The following is a 21,392-nucleotide window of genomic DNA, read 5'->3' as shown; positions in this document are numbered from 1 at the left end:
GCACTGCATTGCGTGACAGTGAAATGTTAGTAGTTTGTATCAAAAAGCATGGCTGGTTTCATAGGAATGCCCACCTATCTCCCATGTAACGCCTCCTTGAAGCAAAGTAATGCAAAGTAGCAATTCACGCTGCTTTGCTCTATCTTCCATACAAACCAACACAAATGCCAATTTGCGTTGGTTTGTTAATCCCAAACAGATTTAGGGTCGGATGTGCGCTAAAAATGTAACACTAAGCCGATGCTAAACCTTTATGAATCTGGGTCCACGTATGTATTTTTTTTTTTTAATGATGCAGACTGCTTGGACACAGTCAGAACCAAGGGGATTCTAAGTGGGTCATGATCGCTTTTGATCCTTTGCTCGACCTCCATGTCCTGCATGATGTATCATGATTCAGGCATAATCACAAGACTACTGTCAGTGTCTCTTTTGGATGTCTTGTGAATAGGAAATTTGATCCAGTGCACCCATTTAATGTTTTGAACGATTCCATGCCTAACCTTTACAAAATGAACCCCTCGTTTTATACATGTGCGCCATTGTATATCTGGGTCAGTGAAACCCTGGGATTTCCGCGTGTCTAATAGGCCCTTATCGGGCATACTGTGATCGGGCCTAGTGTTAAAGTTTCCAAAAATAGTACAAAATGAGTATCCCTATGTTTCTGGGCTTCTTTAGAGGCCATGCCAACTGCTTCAGTCTTGGACATAGCTGGGTCAACTCCATTGTTTTTCCTTGCTGGCTAATAGATGTTAAAGATGTCTTTGTAAGCTTGTCAGTTTCAAGTGTTATTAGCTGCACGTCTAATTTTTAGGTAACACTTGCAAATGGGAAACTGAGGCTCATATCATTGGTGCTCCATTCAGCCTCCCTTTTCTTTGCTGGGATGTGGTAGGATGGGTTAAAATGTAAATTCAAACTTTCTTCTTAGACTCGAGGTTTCTGGGAAGCAGCATATATCATTTTTTTAGCAAACAGAACCCAATAATTGCTCAGTAGCTTGTCTTATGCTTGCGAAAAACAAGGGTTTGAGAGTGATTTTTGCTGGGCCTCAGATTCAGAGTTAAATCCTATGTGAGTCTGCTAGTTAAAGCTACCCAACTCCATTCCCCCACCCTCTCAGCAATTTATTTTTCTTTTTACACTTCCATGCTCAATTATATCTTTCCTACCATTATCAGGGCTGAAGTTTACCTTAAGTAATTACATCTCCCCAATTGGGGTTTTATATTGAGCTTGGGATTGAACTTGGAAATGGGGCTGTGCTTTTTTCCCAGTGACTTTCGGCACCATGCTATCAGGATCATGCTTTCTTGTAGGTTGTTTAACTTTTATATCTCCAGTTTAGAAAGGTGACCTGTGTTAATATTTCTCCACCACAGATCATCTTGTCAATAGTCTCTCTGTCATGGGGCATGGCTTGATGTCAGAAGAAGATGGCCGCTCTCCGCTGACGCTCCAAGGCAGGTCGGGAGGTTTTTTCGGCCTCCGCTCCAGTTTCCTTCATGTTTGGCTGCTGGTTCCATCGCCATCAACTCGTGAATCCTGCCTAACCACAATGGTCTAACTTTTGCCGACTGTTGAGCAGTTTCTGACCACCATTTTCCATTCATGATGTGCGGCGCTTTTTCTTCACGGTACTCGCGCCCGCCATTTTGAGTTACGTGACAGAGTCTCAATCTCTCACTGCAACAATGTTTCTTCTCAAGGAATTTTGAATTGTTGGTGAGGTTGATAAGGCTTTAGAACACTCCACACGCAATAGTAGGAACTATGCTTTTAATGTCATTTGTTTGGGAGACCTTAATAAATATCCTTGCAAATATAATGTAGCCCCCATATGTGGCTTAGAGGATTTGGGGGTCAACATTTTAAATCACTTTGCGCACAACGAATATGGTAATTGTTTAAAAAGATGTTAACATCGCACAATATGGTAATGACGGGTGTCCTAGAACTATCAGCAGGTAACATGGCAGGAACCTTCCAACGAAATCGCCTACAGTCAACTATTTTAATTTTAATATTTCTTTTTTATTAAAGCAAGGCAACCACAGAATACATGAGTGCATAGAACATACGAGGGTCGTCCACAATATCAACATACGATACAATTAGTGATGAACTGAGGGGGGGTAGGGGAGAGGAGGATAGGGTACTGAAGAGACACAAAATCAGCGTGAATAATGAGGGGTCAGGGGGAAAGTGGGACATCAAAGGTAGCAGTCGCAGGTGGTACACATATGTTCCCCCTGTATCGATTCCACGGGCCCCATACATTATTCCATTTCCTCGAGCAGCCCGAGCCAAATACACAGTTTTCTCCCGGAACATGCACCAATCCATGTTTTCTATCCATACCTCAATAGTGGGTGGCCTCTGGGACCCCCATTGCTGTGCTTTGTTCCGTTTAGCAATCATGGCCCCCAAAGTCACCCACTGAGTTTGTGCCGTATTGAGATCAGTTGGCTTTTAGATATTCAAGAAACATCGCCTAGCTTCTGGCAATAGAGCCACCCCTGTCACTTCTTGCATTACCCCATGGACCCTGCCCCAAAATTCAACCACATATCGACATTCCCATATGATATGGAGAAATGTTCCCAAGTGCCTACAGCCCCGCTGACACAGACCCTCTGTCGTGAAACCCATTCGTACCAGTCGAGCACCTGTGATATATACTCTGTGTAGTATTTTAAGCTGTACCAATCTCAGTCGTGCTGGAATCGCGACCTCCTTTGGTGAGGAGATCACCATTTGCCAGTCCTCATCATCAAGTTCTAGGCCGTCTTGGGTCCATCTATTCCGTAGTTGTGTCAAAAGGTCCGCTCTATGATTAATCAGCTTCTTATAAACAAGGAAAATGGTACTATCAGGCAGATAACCATCCAATATACGGTCTTCCAATGGGGCTGTCTCCGGTATCTCCACCCCCTCAGGGAAAACCGATGTCAGTGCATGACGAACCTGCACATACCGAATGAATTCTGTCTCTCCTAACTCGTATTCAGTCTGTAAATCTACAAATGACTTAACTTTTCCTTTCACCCAGAGGTCGCCTACTGTGGAAATGCCAATAAGATCCTATTTGTCAAAACCCTTTGTGTTCCACAGCTTGCCGAACCTCTCAGAGCCGAAAAGCGGGGTCGCCAGGGTCAAACGGTCTTTCCATCCAAGCGAGCTAGTAGCATCATGCCATATCCGCACTGCCGTCCTAGTCGGCCCAGTCAAATTCTTCTCCACAGACCTACTATACAACGCTCTGTTGTAATTGCCTCCAGGAAGTATCCATCTATCCATGGCATAGCGGGGATCCGACACAAGCCCGTACATACCGTGATTGATAGCCGCCAACTGCGATGCCCAATAATATCTTTTGATATCAGGGAGAGCAATCCCCCCATCATACCACGGGAGCGTCAATTTAGCCAATGCTATACGCGGTCTACCATCCCACAACAACTTCTGTTGCAAACCCTCCAATTCGCCAAAATACTTTGCTGGAACGATATCAAGGGTATTCTGAGGGGAATAGAGAAAACAAGGAAGTGACATAATTTTAATGAAGGCAGCCCGACCCAACATCGACAGCGGAAGCCTCTGCCAGCACGCAACATCACGCTTCAGCCGAATCAACGGGGGGGAAGGTTCTGTTCGTATCTGACAACGGGATCCATAGAGACATATATCCCGAGATATTTGAACCCATCCTTTGTAATTTGAATCGGACAATTACGAGGCAACACAGGCGCATCACCACACAGGACATACAAATAAGATTTTGCCCAAATTATAACCAATCCCGAGTTTCTACAATAGGAGACCAGAACATCACAGAGAGCATTCAACGATTTCCTGGGAGAGGTCAGATACAACAAAATATCGTCCGCATATAATGAAATGCGATCTTCGAACTGCGGAGACCATCGAATACCTTTGATCGAAGGCTCCCAGCGAAGCCAAGCCGCTAAAGGTTCAAGGGCCAAAGCAAACAAAAGAGGGGAAAGGGGGCAGCCCTGTCGGGTGCCCCTCCCAAGACAAAATGGCGCCGAAACCCGACCGTTAACCACTACTTGAGCGAGGGGTGCGGTATAGAGAAGACGCACCCAACTGATGAAGTCTGGGCCGAAACCAAATTTGGTCAATACTGCCCATAGATACGGCCATTCAACGGTATCAAAAGCCATCATGGCGTCTAATGACGCCAAAACGTCTGGCTCCCGTAATGTAGAGGCCCTCGCAAGAACCCCATGCAGACGCCTAAGATTCAATGCAGTATTCCTGTGCGGGATGAAGCCAGATTGATCTGGATGTATAAGTTCACTAAGGACCTTAAGCATTCTGGTAGCTAACAATTTAGCCAAAATCTTGGGTTCCACGTTCAACAACGAGATCGGCCGATACGAAGCACATCTATTCCTAGGCTTCCCTTCCTTATAAATCACCACTATCGACGCCAGTCTCTGATCTCAAGGGAGAAGACCACACTCCCGAGATTCTAAGAACATGTCTCTCAGATAGGGAGCAATCTTGTCTGGCCTAAGCTTGCAGAGTTCAATCGGGAGACCATTGGGGCCTATTGCCTTACCCGAATTCAGGGAGCGCACCGCTAAGGCCACTTTCTCCGCAGTAATCCTACCATCAATGAGGTCACGATCCTCGACAGACAGACACGGAAGCGCTATGTGTCGTAACAATAAGCAAGAATCCTCCGGTCTATCAAATACAGAAGAGTAAATAGAGCGAGAGTGATCGGCAAAGCAGTCCACTGTCCCCTGCGGATCAGTTATACAAACAACACCCTCCGCTTCAACCTCAGGAACTTTGCGACTAGCTCTGTCTTTCTTGTCCAGCCAAGAAATCAATTTGCCAGCCTTGTCACCAACGTCATAAAGACGCCCTTGCTGTTCCCGACTAAGGGCCTTCGCCCCGTCCGTGACCAACGTTCTGTATTCTAGCTACTTCAACTGCAGGACATGTAGTCTAGCGCGGGTCACTTCTTGCTCAAGCTCCCGTTCTAAGCTAACGATATCGGTCTCAAGTGTAACCACATCCTCCTCTTTCTGCCTTTTGACACCTGTAATAAGGGACAAAGCCTGGCCCCTGAGCACCATCTTAAAAGCCTCCCATAGAGAGACCGACGAGTAGATTGAGCCTTCATTATCCTGGAAATAATGCTCCAACGCTTTTACCAAATCATTCCGAATCTTAGGGTTGCGCAGATACCAAGGGTTAATGGGGGCTATCCTCCCCCCTGAGACAGGAGCTAGTTCAAATCTAAGCCAATGCGGGGAGTGATCCAAAACACCCCTAGCCATATTAATGACCTCAGCGACATACGACGCCTGGGCCGCAGGTACCAAAACATAGTCTATACTTGAAAGACTGGCATGGGCGCTCGAGAGGAATGTATATTGCTGCTGATTAGAGTGGAGCAACCTCCAGCAATCTATCAGGCCCATTGTCTCAATAAAGTCAGGCAACCACCTATGGGTCCTTCTGACATCCCTAGGGGGATATCGATCCAACACACCAGAAACTACTGCATTAAAGTCACCATCCAGGATCAAGAAACCACCCGGAAGATCCAGTATAACCCGTCCCAGGTCAGCAAATGGCGCGGACTGCAAGCCAGGAGGAACATAAACAGACACCAGAGAAAGCGTAGAGCCCTCCCAGCGTCCCGTTACAGCAGAATAGCGCCCCCTACCATCCAAAACAATAGATTCCACCTCTAATGGAAGAGAATTTTTGAGAAGGATGCCAACTCCTCGGGAACCAGTCGTAAATCCAGCATGAGCCACTAGGCGATACCCCTTCCTATTCTTCGCTTTGCACGTATTCCCTATCAAGTGGGTTTCTTGAAGCAGTACCATATCAGGAGAATGCCTTTTAAGTAGCTGTAATACTACACTGCGTTTAATCTTATCGCCCAGCCCATTTACGTTCCAGCTCATCACCCTCAACCCCCTAACCCCCATCATGAAAGAGGAAGAAGACCCAACCCTCTCTTGAGTCTAGCACAGTAATGAAAAAGTCTCGAGATATGGTGCCTTACAGGAACATGAACAAAACAAAACCTAGAGTCAACTATTGACTGTATGTTGGTTACTGCCCCTATTAGCTCTAGAGCCAGCAGGTCGCCAAATCAATTTACAATCTTTAGCGATCATGCCATCTTATCACTACGGATAAAAGTATCTATAGGGGAACCACTACATATTCAAACTGTTGATACCACAATAGTGACAAGAAGGAATGGCATACGATTAAAATGGGCCCATGTTGATCAAACTAAACTGACTGCAGAAATGATATCAACTACACTGAGCAAGATAGCAATTTGCCTAGACCCAGAGGCTGAAGCAGGAGAAACTGTGAAGGCCTTTCGTGATCTCCTAGAGAAGGTAAAACTGGCTCTTACATGTACAAAAGAAACAAACAAGAGACCCGATAGGGGCTGACTTGATTCCCCTTGTATAAAAGCAAGGAGAGCCTTGCTGCATGCCTTGAAAAGCGGACCCAGAATCCCAGATGAAATCAGGGGACTGAGGGCTACAAATAACCTCACTAGGAGAAATAGGGAGAAGGCTATAAAAGAAGAAATTTGGGAGGATCTCGACAAAGCAGCAAAAATGGGTAATACCTGTAACTTCTGGAGGATAGTAAGCGCACGGCACTTTAAAAAAAGCATGGGTAGCCCGTTTTGAGAACATCTTTGCCTTAAGTATAGATTTCCAAACACCGCCAATTAATGTGGAAACAAGCCATCAGGCTCCCCTTTCCTTCTCACTCATGGAAGTAAGGAAATGTTTGATGTTGTGCAGGTAAATCCCCAGGCCCAAACAGTGTCTCAATAGATTTCTTTCAAGGAACACCAGAGCTATGGGCACCTCAATTAACGAATGTTATGCATAGTATAGTCCGAGTAGGTCCCCAACAGTCTAGGTCCGCAGGGGTCATCGTCCCTATTTATAAAATAGGGGACAGGGCCGATCCCAAAAAACTATAGGCCAAGTTCCCTGCTGGACACAACAGCAAAACTTATGGGCTGGCTCCTCCTTTCTAAGTTAGAGGGATGGGCCAAGGAAAATAACATCTTAATCCAGGCCGTATATGGATTAAAGCAGCGAAGGGGCACCATAGACCAGTCCTTGAATCTGGCACTTTTAGCAGAAAAATATACCAGGATGAAGGAGGGGAAAATATACATGTCTTTCATGAACCTGTCGGCAGCGTTTGACTGTGTGGTCCATGAAAACCTATGGACTATAATGGGGGATATGGGGGTTAAATGTTATTAGTCAGCCGTACTCCAATGCCAGAGCTTTGGGCTGATACACTCAAAACGGGGATTGCACACGCTTATTTAAAATTGCCAGAGGAGTAAGTCAGAGATGTGTATTTGCTCCATTTCTCTTCTCCATTTATTTAAATGGAGTAGAAAATGCTCTCACCAAGATTACAAGAGTCTTTCCCATGTTTGATCTGAGGGTTAATTACACTAAGTCCTTTGCAGTTATAGTGGCAGCGGGGAAAACAGATAGATCTCCCTACTTAAATATGAAGAAGGAGAGAATAGAGGTGGTTGACTCTTCCCCCTATTTGGGGTTCTCTTTGACAAGGACTTATCGTGGTCAAGGTTAGTGGAAGGAAGAAAGGGTGTAATGGAAAGAAGCCTTTTTCTGCTGTAAAATCATTCGCTAAAAAATTAGATGCTAGACCTCTCTTACCAATAAGAAATACTTATCAGGCCAAAGTTAAGGCAGCAGTAACATATGGGGCTGGAGTGTGGAGCACTGTAGACACGGGCGTACTCCAAATTATTGGAAATACGTTTTTTAAAGCCTTAGTGGGCTTTCCGGTTTCTGCCTCTAACTATATTTTACATGTAGAACTGGGCCTCCCTCACATCTCAGATACAATACAACTGTCCTCCATCCCCCTGTGGCACTCAATCTGGCGGAGGTATACAGTGCCACTGACGCAAACAATAATAAAGAATAGTTTGAACATGGATATTTGCTGGATGTCCAGATGGTTCCTTTATGTAGAAACACTCTTGAATACAATTGGCCTTTCTGAACTGTTTAAGGATCCATCTTCATGTAGAAAGGTTTCAAAGCAAAAGATTAAAAGCATGTTTCTGAAGATGGTGGATTATGAGAGAAGGGAACACCATAGAGAGAAGCATGCAGTTGTAACCTTTCGCTCAAACACCCCAGTGACAGAGAGAGGATTTTTTTATCTGGCAGATGTCACTAACACACAACATAGTTTTATACTGTTGAGGTTCTGATTGAACATGATTCCACTCATGTTAGGTTACCCTGATAAAACATATAATCATGCTGATCTAACTTTGTGCCCATGTGACAAGTTGTCAAAACAAACTGATTTGCATTTAGTTTTATTCTGCAGGTTATATGAGAAGGAAAGGGATGACTACCTAAAACTGCTATGAAGAAAAAGGAATTTTAATCAATGTCGGGTGGCATTATGTTTAAAAAAAATCTTATCTGACCCTTGATATGTTTTTTGCTATCTTTCTTCATATGTGTCAGGAACCTCAGGATAGCCGTCATTACTGCTTCCAAATTATGTACCAGGAGACGCCCCTTGTCCAAACCCAATAAGGTAGGAGTTTGGTTTCCTTATTCCCCGGTCACGACCTCATCCCAAGATGGCCGCCGCAAGTGCCGTCTTGTTCCTCAGTAGTGTTAGTACAGTCTAGTGTACCTGGAACGTTCGCGCTATACTAACTGCGTACTTCAACAACGTTTCGTTTTGAGTCAGCCGCAGTTTTCCGTTTCTCCGTGTCAATAATTCATGACAGGAGGAAGCGGAGTTGGAGAGAGAGCAAGTCCAGAGTTAATTACAGCCAGCGTCTTTGGGGGTTACCGTCAGAGTGAATTCTTCGAATTCAACTCTGTTCTGAGTAGAGCCTGTGTAAGAGTTTGCAGAGTAGCACTTGAGTATATTTTCCCAGTGCTTCGTGCAGCGTCTATTGAGACAATTTCAATTTGCCGAACAGACATTAATTCAGTCTTCCTGCGCTCCAGAGTCGAGAGTGGAGTTCCTGAGGAGGAGTCTTCAGTTCCCATCAGAGTTGTGCACGAGAACAGAACTGCCAGCAAAGACAGTAAGAAATTCACCGGAGAATAAGCAATGTACCCTTTCTCCCTTACTAATTCCTTATTGCGCTTGCCCTAGCCTTTCCTTTTCCTCTTTACCTTCCTTGTACCTTTTTGCGCGCTACATAAGGATTCACTGGAGTCAGGACTGTACTTGCTTGCATACCCCAGTATTAAGGCACCTACAGGAGAGTATACAGCTATAGACAATAAGATATATTACTAGGAATAAGATAGAACGTTTTATTAGATTAAGTCTACATCAAATCCCTTTTATGTTCTAGCACTACGCTCCCTGTAGGAAAGCTACCAATAGAAGAGAAGCATTGCCTAAAGAACTCCTGGTAGGATCAGCTTTAGTTATTTCATAGAGTCTAAAAGTAGAAAAGATTGTGGTCTTATTATTCCCTGTTCTGTGCATTAGGTATTCCAGAAGATTGGTCGCATTGGTCCCATACCAACCTGAGTCGACCGAGAGGGTACCAGCAGTTGTCAAGGTTTTTTCTCTTCTCTATCCACTTCCCCTTTTCCCCCTTGCTGGTGAATCTGCTTCTAAAGCGGAGGCACTGGGAGGTGGGCAATTGGGATGAGCATCCATACTGCTCCTGCGAAGGACTTGGAGACTTCTGACAATATGGACCTGCATGAAAATGGTAATGACTGGTTTTATAATATGGAAAACACTTGATTGTTTTTAATATTTAATTATGGATGAAATTAACTATTTTACTGCTTAAATTGATAATGAATATTGAAAGTAGGTTTTTTATCTTGTACTTTTATGATCATTTTGTAATTTATCGAATAAAGGATTTGACTATGACTATGAATTGCCTTCTTAGTGTGAAGGTTTCATTTTTCTTACTATTTGAGAAGAATATTCCTCAAGAAAACGGTTACTCACACTAAAACAATGGTAATATTTTGAAGAGAGCAGAGAATTATTTTTGGACCTGCAAATAGTCACAGTTATTTTAATAACATTTTTGAAGTTAACACATTTATCTTGATATCTTGCTCCTCCGTTTTTTATCAAGATTACCATTTGTAAACATGAATGTCTCAGTAAGTATCTTTTGTGTTTGAACATTATCTACTGAGAGGCCTTAATAACTCATAAGCTTCATTTTCTGCTATAAACATATATCGTTCAAAATACTTTATCTCACACTAAGCTACTAACCTCTTCAAACACCCATCTTTATTTTGGGTAAAAGCTGTATGTCTAAGGGAAGGACAAAACCAATGAGGCGTTCCACACAAGTGTCTGCTTCATCATCGACTCTTGAAGACTATAATCCTTTCAATATTCTCCAATCCATCATGGAGGAAAATTCTAATAATACTGTACCCCTTCCAATGAGTACTTCTTTGTCTTCTTCTAATTTTCCTTTCCCAACTACGAAACCTTTATTCAAACCATCGCTTTCATCCACTCGTTCATCGGGTAAACGTTTAAAAAAAGACCTACCATCTCCTACCACTTCTTCTCCTCCTACATCTTGAGGCTTACTTTTGGAAGAAATTTGTGCTCTTCATCCGCATAAGAGATAAATAATCGCTTACAAGCTTTGGAGGATAAATAGTCACACATGTAAAACAAAGTGCTACAAGTGGAGCAACGTGTTGATTCTCTTCAGGTTGTGTCAGATCGGATTCCTATAATGCAAACATAAATTACATCTCTTAAAAACAAATTGAAAATCTTGAGAATCGCAATAGACGCAACAATCTACTTCTCTATGATCTGTTAGAGGGTCAGGAAGGATCCGATCCGATATCATTTTTTAAATCCTTTCTCCCAAAAGTCCTGGGTGTCCCTGAGTCTCCTAGTCTCAACATCCAGAGAGCTCAGAGCCTGGGACACAATTCATGTTCTTCTTCTCTATTTCTCTTATTTATTTCTTATAACATGTCTATTTTAACCCCTCCCCTGCTGATGACGGAACCGCTCCGTCATCAGCTACAGTTGAGCTGTGCTGATGATGGAGCGGTTCCGTCATGGCCCGGCCGCCGCGCCTGCGCGGCGCTGATTTCGCGCCTGCGCGGCAGGTTTAATGAGTGGGGCGGGTCATGACGGAACCGCTGCGTCACCAGCACAGCTCAACTGTAGCTGGTGACGGAGCGGTTCTGTCACCAGCATGCGGCGGCCATACGGCCGCCCTGCCCCTTTAGCGCTGCGGCGGAATAGCCGCCGCAGCGAAAGGGTTAATATAGATGACTTTGCGAATTATATCATGGAATGTTATAGGTTTAGGTTCACCTATAAAACGTCAGAGAGTTTTAACTTATATTTCCAAATCAAAATGTGATATTGCTTTGCTTCAAGAAATGCATATTGTAAATAAAGAAGTTGCCAAGCTTAAACAAAAATGAGTAAACCATGTTTCTGCTTCCCGGGTAATGGTAAGCATAATGGTGTAGTTATTCTATGTCTCAAACGTTTAGATGTTCAAGTGCTCTCGCAAGATTCTGATGATCTAGGAATATCGATATTTGTTTCCCTTTTAGTTAATAAAATTCCTATTATTCTTTTCAATCTTTATGCCCCTTCCTCTCCCAATAGTGTTTTCTGGACTGAAATTCTGTCCAAATTGATGACTTTTAAAGATGACTATCTACCGGTGGGTGGGGATTGTAACATGGTTTTTGATCCTATACTGGACCGTAACTCTAAAACTAAATGTATCCCCTTTCTTATACACACTTAATTCACCTCTACCATTACACAATGATCCCAAGTAGATGCATGGAGACTTTGCAACTCCACCCTTTTGGAATATACTTTCTTTTCCCCGGTACACTGTTCTCAATCCAGATTAGACTATCTCTTCCTTTCCCATTCCCTTGCACAACATATTACTCAATCAGAGATTGGCCCTAGACGGATGTATGACGTTACAACGCATACTTTTACAACGCATACCTTTACAATGCATTTTTTACAACGCAACATCAATTACAACGCATTCCATTACAACACATGCCATTACAACGAATTTTTTAAAACTACCTTTACAACGTATTCCTTTACATCGCATATTACCTTTACAATGCATACCATTACAAGGCATAACATTACATTGCATGTAGGGTAAGTGTTGGATAGTGTAGGGGTAAAAATTACTATTCTAACTCCAGGGGGTGCAACAGTAGGGTAAGTGTTGGATAGTGTAGGGGTAAAAATTACTATTCTAACTCCAGGGGGTGCAACAGTAGGGTAAATGTTGGATAGCGTAAGGGTACTATGTGTTGTAATGCTATGCGTTGTAATGGTATGCGTTGTAATGACTGCATTGTAATGACATGCGTTGTAGTGGTATGTGTTGTAGTGTCATGCGTTGTAATGGTTGCGTTGTAATGGCATGCATTGTAATGGATGTTGCGTTTTAAAAGTTTCATTGTAATGATAGTGCGTTGTAAAAGTTGCGTTGTAAAGGTTGTTTCCCCTATACATCTGTCCGGGACCAGAGCTGGAGCCAGCGTGATCATGTCTTTGCATTCTGAATCTTTTGGGCATATAGAAGAGGTGGATGTGAACTAACACGAAACATCTGAGACACATGACATGACACATAGGCTGTGTATCCATTTCACCTTGCCAACTGGTCTGACAAGCAGTTAAGGAATGTCTACTGATCTGTGGGGGAAGGGGTGTAGAAGCTTACTGTTACTACTGGGTCTTCATCCAACCTGCCTCCCACAAGAACAGTACTACAAAAATGGGAGTCTAGAGGGAAAGACAAACAGAACTAGGACGCCCTCCACTCTGAAAGCTAATCAACAACACCAGTCCTAGTTCTTATGGCAATATTCCTTTACTGGACTGTAAACATCCATGGTCGAAATTCGTTATCCAAGGGATCTCTTTAGTCTCAAGATAATCCTAAAATGTTTCAGTCTACTGCCTCTTTAAAACAACAACCTCTCTGATCTATACAGACAGGACAGCACAAACAAAAAATGTGTGAAAAGCGAGATGGCACCTCACGGGCGCACCACCAATGGGACCCCTGGTTGGTACTCACCAGGATGGCCCTGTTCTCATCATCGGTGCCATCAAGCTAAAACAAAAGCGTGTCTCGAACCCCAAAAATAAAAAGACAGTGGATGGTGCAGTGGACACAACTTATATGTGACACAACTAACAACATGTAACATTTAACATATAAGTCACTGCGCAACTGGGACAATAAACTTTACTTTCGTTCCCTTCTTTGTTGCAAAACAGTGAACACACATATACTAAAAAAGGAGAGAGTAAATACTACCTATCGATTCACTCTCTACTCACAGCCGACATGTTTCATTGCCTTGGTTTCTATCAGGCAATTTCTTCAGGGCAATTCACTTTAAAAGCCACTGCAAGAGACACTGAATCTTGGGTGCCTGCATGCAGTTTTGCCTCTCATACCAGTCATGAAGTTATGATAAAATCGGAATCCAGCTCCCTTAGGTGAGCATGGTCCTTACTCCCCGTTCGAGAAAGTTACGGTGTCAGAGTAGCGGTCGGCGGGTTGAGAGGACGCCGACCGCTACTCTGACACCGTAACTTTCTCGAACGGGGAGTAAGGACCATGCTCACCTAAGGGAGCTGGATTCCGATTTTATCATAACTTCATGACTGGTATGAGAGGCAAAACTGCATGCAGGCACCCAAGATTCAGTGTCTCTTGCAGTGGCTTTTAAAGTGAATTGCCCTGAAGAAATTGCCTGATAGAAACCAAGGCAATGAAACATGTCGGCTGTGAGTAGAGAGTGAATCGATAGGTAGTATTTACTCTCTCCTTTTTTAGTATATGTGTGTTCACTGTTTTGCAACAAAGAAGGGAACGAAAGTAAAGTTTATTGTCCCAGTTGCGCAGTGACTTATATGTTAAATGTTACATGTTGTTAGTTGTGTCACATATAAGTTGTGTCCACTGCACCATCCACTGTCTTTTTATTTTTGGGGTTCGAGACACGCTTTTGTTTTAGCTTGATGGCACCGATGATGAGAACAGGGCCATCCTGGTGAGTACCAACCAGGGGTCCCATTGGTGGTGCGCCCGTGAGGTGCCATCTCGCTTTTCACACATTTTTTGTTTGTGCTGTCCTGTCTGTATAGATCAGAGAGGTTGTTGTTTTAAAGAGGCAGTAGACTGAAACATCTTAGGATTATCTTGAGACTAAAGAGATCCCTTGGATAACGAATTTCGACCATGGATGTTTACAGTCCAGTAAAGGAATATTGCCATAAGAACTAGGACTGATCCCACAAGAACAGACCTGCTACTTTAACCTGCAACAACTGAGTCTACCTCAAATGTAGGGGAGTGCAAATGTCACTTAACTGGCTTCTGGAAAATACAAATCCATCATTTTGCTCTCCCTGCTTCAATTTTTGATGTGAGGATGCATTTAAACAAAACTGCGAGAACTACGGCTGCTTGTGTTCTGCTATTCACATGTGCTCTCAGTAAAGTTTTACAGAGAATGGCGAATTTCACAGTAAATATTTTCCACAAATGGTGCATAATAATGCAAAGGAGTGTAATGGCGTAATTTTGTGTATTTTCTGTTACAAGTGTAAAGTGAAATTCCCCAAATTACACAGAATATGTAGCATTATTTAAATTTCACCCAGGCCTGCTCAATGGGACACCAAGTCTTACCCAAATCAGGGCTTCCCTTACATACGTGGAAGTATTTGTGAACACCTTGTCTGTGCTGTTGGAATTTGCCACCTTTAGTTTGTGAGATATTGACTCAAGGAGCAGAGGTACGTCGCTCCCTCTATGCTTGAGGAGAGGATAGATTCTGTATCAATTTTTTATTGTGTGCATCTCCCAAATATTCCAGGTTATAAGAGAGAGCCAATACATGATTCCCATGAAGGAGGAGGTGGTGTGTGTCTTCTAACCTTGCTGGATCTGTTGATGCTTTCATCAGGATTTCTGCGTACACAAAATACTCCTTCCCCAGCCAGCCATGTAGGAAGTAAACATGTATGTGCAATCCCTGACTCAGGAAGTCAAAATAACTATATGCATAACCACAACATTGAGAACTGGGAGGAAAGTCAAATAAAAGTATTCTTCACATGGAGCATGTTGGGTGGCACTTTCAAAGTACTCAAGTACCAGGAGGTAAAGCTCTTTGCACCTGCTGGAAGTGAGCCAGTAACACAACAAGATTGTGGACGGAGTGGTGAAACTTTTCAAACACTCACCCTCAGTCACAGATCTGGGTTATATCCATCATTTGTTTGCTCACCATGTCACCCCAGTTTGGATCAAGCGATATGCATATCAGTCTTGACCCTGTTCCCGGTGAGAACAGACCAACCCGAACTGCTGGTCCAGGTCCTTCCTGGAATGGAAACAAGCATCCTGGGACTGGTTTGGGGTATCAGTCCTCATAAGCCAGGCTCGCTTGAATCCATTGGCACAACAAGCAAGGGACCCACATCTGGACATACCCTGGCCACTCAGGGTAAACATAGCAACACAACAAGATGATGGACTGAGTGCTGAACATTTTCAAACACTCATCCCCTGTCTTAGATCTGGGTTAAATCCATTGCACTTTTGCTGACCATACCACCCCAGTTTGGACCCAGTCATATGCATATCAGTCAGAGCAGTTCAGTTTCGGATTCTGCATAATTTTCTTATTGTGTGCATCCCCCCAAATATTCTAGGCTATATGAGAGAGCCCAGTAATGAGTGCCATTAAGGAGGAGGTGGTGTGTGTCATATAGCCTTGCTGGATCTGTTGATGCTTTCATCATGATTTCTGGGTACACAATATACTCCTTCCCAGCCAGCCATGCAGGAAACCTGTATGTGAAATCCTTGACAGAAGTCACAACAACAATAACGTAACCACAATCTTAAGGATGGTGAGAAGAGTCAATAAAAGTCTTTTTCACGTTGTGCACGTTGGGGGTCACTTCCAAACACTGGGGCCCATCCTGGCACTCCCCTCGAGTACCGGGAGGTTAAGCTCTTGGCCACTGCTGGAAGTGAGCCAGTAGCCGTTATCAGCAGACTGCCAACCACCATCCACAGTCTGCTAGAAAAAAAGTATTTCTCCAGTGACTAACAGCTTGCTCGGGAGTAAGGGGAGATCAAACATTCTCCGAGATGAAAGGAGAAAATGACCAGTGGGCTAAGCCCCAGCATGGAGTAGAAATAGCAGACCACAAATTGCGTGGGCCGAAGAAATTAATTGGTCTCGGGATATTTATTTTATATGCCTTCTATTACAGATGCGGAGGAAGGATTTACTCAAACAAGTTAATATTAGAGGTAGAGGGCTTTTAATCAGATGATAATATTGGCCATTTGCGGGGATACCACCAGAGAGGACTAATGTCCCAGGAGAGGAGTCAGGAGGGTCGAGGAGCCATCTTCTTTGGAGGCCTCAGATGAGGTAGATGTTAGTGCCACTGTCGGAACGCGAAAGGAGCCTCCACCAATAAGGAGAGTGACTGCTGGCCTGGGCCTGTTCTCATGATTGAACCACAGTTGGAGCTTGGGATGCCCTGAGTTATGTCTTAGGGGTTTGGAGTCTGCGTCTATACTTTTTATGTTCCCATTTGTAGGGTGCATCAGCCTGAGAAGAGCATCCCTGTTTCTCAGCCCAGTTACAGACACAGGCCACCTCTGACTCGCTGAAGAAGGAATTTTCCTGGCCTTTTCCAATTTTAAGTTTGGATGATAACAGTAGGGAGTATTTTAACCCAGACTCTCTAACCTTTCTCTTAACACCCTGAAAAGAGGTCCTCTGGTGCTGGATAGCCAAAGTGCCGTCTGTGAAAACAAGGAGTTGGTGGTTGTCCAGTTCGAACTGTCCTGCTTGCTTACAATCAGGCCCTAGTAATTCCTGTGGCCTTTAATATCATGTCAAATTTGTCTGGTTCCTCTGCTGGAGAGCTTTCTGTCCGGGAGTCCCGGTTTGTAGATGTACAGTGCTGTGGGCCTTTCTGTACAATTTCAAGAACACTTAAGCATCAAAATAAACACTGCAAGCAGATGTTTTTAAGACATACTTCATGCTCACAAAACCTACTATGCTTTAATGCTGCAGTGCCTACACTTTCAAAAGAGCTGCTAAGCCGATATTGGGCAGAACCTGCTCCTCTCAGCAGGGTAGATTTCCCAAAAAAGAGGCAGTACCAACATTTCTCAGTAGCGGTGCTATACTTTCCATAACCAAAAACGGTGCGTCTCAGCAGGTATTCATAGTGATGGTACCAGCACTGCTTGAAGTCTTGCTATACCTTTCCTGATAGGACAGTCCTTGCTTAGTTGCATCCTCAGTAAAGGTATTTGCCAGAAAGCTGCTTTACTCTTTGAGGCAGGGCATATAAACGTTAGCAGAGATGCTTTTCTTCCATGGGCATCGTTAGAACGTGTACAGTTTGACGCTAAAGCGAAATCCCTCAGCAGATATGCTATGCTTTAAATCGACAGTACCTCTACATTTTAGCTGGTCTTTTTTTTTTTACTTTTTAATATTACCTTATCAGGATTTTCAACCAGCTGTTATGTCAGTGGTATGTTCGCCTTCCGAGTTTGCTTCCAAAATTTCAATAGGTAGTTCCTGTAGTGGTTTGCACGTTGCATATTAATAAACCGCGTCTGCACTTCCCTCTTGGTCTGCTAACTCCTAACGTCCGTACACTCTTGTCTGTTTTCAGGAGGGTGCTATACTTTAATTGGAAAGCACCAGAACCTCCCTGGAGAGTCCGTGCACCTTAAGTAAGAGGTCTTACTAAATACAGCACCTATGCCATTAAACTTCTTGTATTTATTAAATGTAGGCCGCCCTGTGATCTTTTCTTCAATACCCATCAGGAGATTTTTTTAGCCGTTTAATTCAGTCATTCATTCACACAGGAGACTGGGAAGGCAAGCAGCAGCAAAAGCAATTTTAATGCAGGAGCAAATAATATTTTATATAGATGAAATGCATACTTTGTTCGGTAAATCATCAGAATGGTGACTTTTTAACTTCTGCATGCAAATTTGCAATCTGTGATACAATATTTATTATCTATAATTCTGAGAGCTTGTGACAGATTTCTCAATAAAGGAGCCATCTCTACCTATTTAACGCAGCAGAAGGGAAACTATTGTATTAAAATCCATTATTTGGATCAGGTCTGTGATGCAACAATTTCATGACATCTATTGGTACTTATTTTTCCCAAGAAATATATACCAATGGCGCAGTAATTTATATTGTGTTACCGAGAAAAAGGAACATTGAATTACTTTTGGAACACCTTACTTCAACATATATTACACTTCACTAAATGAAAGCATTGTAAAGCATATTTTAACTACCTCAAAAAGTTCTCTGCTTTCATAAAATATATTTTTGTTAACACTGTAAACGGGATTCTTTCCCTGGCCAGTGCCGAGATCACTCAACTCCAATCTCGACAAGTGTTTCGTTTCAATACCATAATTAGGCTACTGGTGACGAGATAGGTGATTACGTAAACCCTGCGACCCAAAGGACAGGGAGAGCTCCCCTGGTCAGTATGCTATGCTATGGTCCAGCAAAATGCTTGTACATGCCACATGTGCCTAAGTTGCAGTGAAAATTGATGGTTAGCATGTGTGTAGTCAAAGCCCCACTCCAGCTAGTGCAAGGTCTGTGAAGAAAGTGAATGTCTTCTAGAAAGTTTGTTTGTCATTGGCTAGAAATTTGCTGGTAAAATTGAGACCAGAGATACTGCTCCACAGCCTAATGCAGAGCTGTCATTCATGCAATAGGACAGCAATAAAGGCAGTGACAACCAGATACAGAAAAGCGCTAAAGATTATGATAGCAGAGTGTAAGGAAGTGGTATAAGCAGAAACATTTATGACACCAAGAAATTCTAAGCGCAGTGACAACCAGGTACTGAAAGTGCACTGAGTGGTGACAGCCAAGTGCAAGAGAACTCTGTGAGCAGAAGCAGGTAAATGGCGAGAAAAATTAGAGGTGGCAATAACCAGATATAGAGAATAAGATCAAGCTTACCAGAACAAGAGTAAAGAGAGCTATCCGACCTCAGCACCAGGCACCACAACGCAAGCAGAAGCAAGGGGCTTTGCGTACAAGGCTAGTGAATCACATTGAACTGACTGAAAGGCTGTGAGTATTAGTCGGAATAGTGACATTTTTCATATGGCTGAGATACCCGCCACCCCCTCTCAACACAATCCCCAAGGATGGGAAACCGGAAACAGTTCTGAAGTTTTTGGAGACGGGAGGGAGTGACCCTCCCGGGCCGTATTTATTAAAATATGAAACAAAATTAAAACATTAAATCAACAGTTTCATATTATGTACAATTTCATTACCACATTGCGATGTTTGGCTAACCTTAAAATATCCTCTAATACAAAGGTTCTCCTAGCCGAACTAACATCCTACCAAACATTTACTTAACTTTTGAAATTGTACATCCTAACGTTTAAGGGCCAACGGCAAGGTCGTAACCGGTGTCAAGATCCCTAACCCAGACATATCCCCCTCACTTGAGAGGGGCGGCACGGAGGCATACCTCAAGTGCAACTACCAATTTCCCTTGACTTGACGGGGCCCCAATAAAACTCGACGCCACTTAAAGGTCGTACGAGGACTCGTGTGAGGTATCTAGAAGGTAGCGTAGACCCCCCCCCAAACCCCACACAACTTACCACATCTGCCGTCGCAGACGTCCTGGCCCCGGGAAATTCCCCAGGAGGGGGCTGTAACCCCTCCTACCCATGAAGGGGCCTTGACCGCCTTCCCTTTCCTTTCGGCGACCCATCCTTAGAAGGGACCGCCTCCCCGTTGAGGGGCCAATGGCCACCTCCCCCGAGCGCCCCCATCCGTAATGGGTGACGCCCACTCATAGGGATCTTCCAATTAGTGCTCACCGATCATGACCTTACCGCCCGACCAAAATAAATACGACAATGATAACTAAATAACTAAAGACTAAATATAACAGACAGTATCAACAACAACTTTATTCAAAGCATGCTTACTGATGAACACTAAAGCACAATTACTTTATTTGCAAAACATAACACAAATCGATCATTCTTTACTGCATACTCAAAATCTTCACGATAATACCACAACCTGTAAACGAAAATCAGAGTTATCCATCAAACTTTATTCAAAACCACTCGCTGTCTTCAGGGGCTGGTGGGTGGGTCAAAATTGGCTCTTCGTTCCGTCTCGAGCTCACGTGCAGCGAGGAGGTGCAGCTTCAGAGCACAGGAACAAGAGGATGCTTTCTGGTCTCGTTCCTCCTTTTATCCGTCTTCAGGGCGGGCGTAAACCCGCCCCTGCCTGCCCCAAGGGCGTGGCCAGCCGCGTCAGTGTCTAGGCCAACCCACTCTAGGGCGGGAAAAGGCGCGCCCCGGCTACGCCGCTTCGGGCATACCAGCCGAGACTCGCCTCCCGCCCAAGATGGCTTCCCGGGGGGATCGTGGTACTCTGCCATAAGTTCGGGGGGACCGATTGGTCGCCCCTTTCCATATGGCTGAGATACCCGCCACCCCCTCTCAACACAATCCCCAAGGATGGGAAACCGGAAACAGTTCTGAAGTTTTTGGAGACGGGAGGGAGTGACCCTCCCGGGCCGTATTTATTAAAATATGAAACAAAATTAAAACATTAAATCAACAGTTTCATATTATGTACAATTTCATTACCACATTGCGATGTTTGGCTAACCTTAACATATCCTCTAATACAAAGGTTCTCCTAGCCGAACTAACATCCTACCAAACATTTACTTAACTTTTGAAATTGTACATCCTAACGTTTAAGGGCCAACGGCAAGGTCGTAACCGGTGTCAAGATCCCTAACCCAGACATATCCCCCTCACTTGAGAGGGGCGGCACGGAGGCATACCTCAAGTGCAACTACCAATTTCCCTTGACTTGACGGGGGCCCCAATAAAACTCGACACCACTTAAAGGTCGTACGAGGACTCGTGTGAGGTATCTAGAAGGTAGCGTAGACCCCCCCCCAAACCCCACACAACTTACCACATCTGCCGTCGCAGACGTCCTGGCCCCGGGAAATTCCCCAGGAGGGGGCTGTAACCCCTCCTACCCATGAAGGGGCCTTGACCGCCTTCCCTTTCCTTTCGGCGACCCATCCTTAGAAGGGACCGCCTCCCCGTTGAGGGGCCAATGGCCACCTCCCCCGAGCGCCCCCATCCGTAATGGGTGACGCCCACTCATAGGGATCTTCCAATTAGTGCTCACCGA

The sequence above is a fragment of the Lissotriton vulgaris genome, chromosome 3_1 (assembly GCF_964263255.1).
Source record: "Lissotriton vulgaris chromosome 3_1, aLisVul1.2, whole genome shotgun sequence".
Classification (NCBI taxonomy): domain Eukaryota; kingdom Metazoa; phylum Chordata; class Amphibia; order Caudata; family Salamandridae; genus Lissotriton; species Lissotriton vulgaris.
The sequence above is the reverse complement of the archived record's forward strand: the minus strand, read 5'-3'. Positions refer to the sequence as shown.